The sequence below is a fragment of the Bison bison genome, unplaced genomic scaffold, assembly GCF_000754665.1.
Source record: "Bison bison bison isolate TAMUID 2011002044 unplaced genomic scaffold, Bison_UMD1.0 scf7180017864186, whole genome shotgun sequence".
NCBI lineage: Eukaryota > Metazoa > Chordata > Mammalia > Artiodactyla > Bovidae > Bison > Bison bison.
In genome coordinates, this window is record NW_011494758.1 from 116,415 (window position 1) to 116,640 (window position 226).

Below are 226 nucleotides of genomic sequence, written 5' to 3' on the forward strand. Positions count from 1 at the left end.
CATCCATACATGACCACTGGAAAAACTATAGCCTTGACTAGACGGACCTTTGTTGGTAAATAATGTCTCTGCTTTTTAATATGCTATCTAGGTTGATCATAACTTTCCTTCCAAGGAGTAAGCATCTTTTAATATCATGGCTGCAGTCACCATCTGCAGTGACTTTGGAGCCCAAAAAAATAAAGTCTGCCACTGTTTCCACTGTTTTCCCATCTATTTCCCATGA